This window comes from Hetaerina americana, unplaced genomic scaffold, assembly GCF_022747635.1.
Source record: "Hetaerina americana unplaced genomic scaffold, ioHetAmer1.1.p SCAF_1, whole genome shotgun sequence".
In the NCBI taxonomy this organism is placed as follows: domain Eukaryota; kingdom Metazoa; phylum Arthropoda; class Insecta; order Odonata; family Calopterygidae; genus Hetaerina; species Hetaerina americana.
Genome location: NW_027286069.1, coordinates 18,114,903 through 18,115,679, shown reverse-complemented (window position 1 = coordinate 18,115,679; position 777 = coordinate 18,114,903). Strand labels below are relative to the sequence as shown.

At 42.2% G+C, this 777-nt stretch overlaps 1 non-coding gene across 1 annotated transcript; it reads right to left on the bottom strand.

The window, feature by feature from the left end:
• Positions 1–250: 250 nt before the first annotated feature.
• On the bottom strand, positions 251–323 carry TRNAK-UUU (transfer RNA lysine (anticodon UUU)). Its single transcript has one exon. It is a non-coding gene; the product is annotated as a tRNA-Lys (tRNA).
• Between the last annotated feature and the right edge of the window lie 454 nt (positions 324–777).

Here is a 777-nt window from a genome sequence, read left to right as displayed (position 1 = left end):
CCACATCACGAGACGAATCTTGCCCCCTTGATCGGGTTTACATGTGATAACCAATAATAAAAATGCATTTAAAATGCAAATGCGTTTCTTTCTAACGCAGATTTTACGTAACGGAACATTCGCAGTGCATTAAAATGTCTTCCCCGATTATTAGAAAGTAACCAATTTTAGGCCTGCGTCTATTGTCCGTGGAATTCAATTTTGAGACTTGTAGAGAATAGCCACGTGGAAAACATAGACAAAAAATTTTCGCCCGAACAGGGACTTGAACCCTGGACCCTTAGGTTAAAAGCCTAATGCTCTACCGACTGAGCTATCCGGGCTCGCAGTCGAGAAATGTTCAGCAATAACGTTTTATCTCGGTACATATCGCAGTCTCGTGAGGAACATCGACAATAAAGAAATTAATGCATTGAATGTTGATGTAGCTCGCTGATAACTGCACCTGCTACTTTTTTGGCGCCTCAAACCCAGGCGGTGGAGAATCAGGATATAGGCCGCCAATCGACATGAAGGATATCAACATCTGCGCGATGCTTAGCTCTAAAGCCCCCGTAAGGGTGTCTGGCGGGGGCTGTTAGGACCACAAGCTGTCCATGGATACATATTAACTTGTCCATAGCTGTAAACATATCAATTCAGCTAGATAAACGTAAGTTCATTGACACGTAGACATGCGGTAAGGGATGTGTTCTAGCAAAATTTGTAATTTTTTTTTAAATTAAGAAACAAGGAGTGGTAGTGTGATTATCGCGTGAAGAATGAACAGGTAGGAAC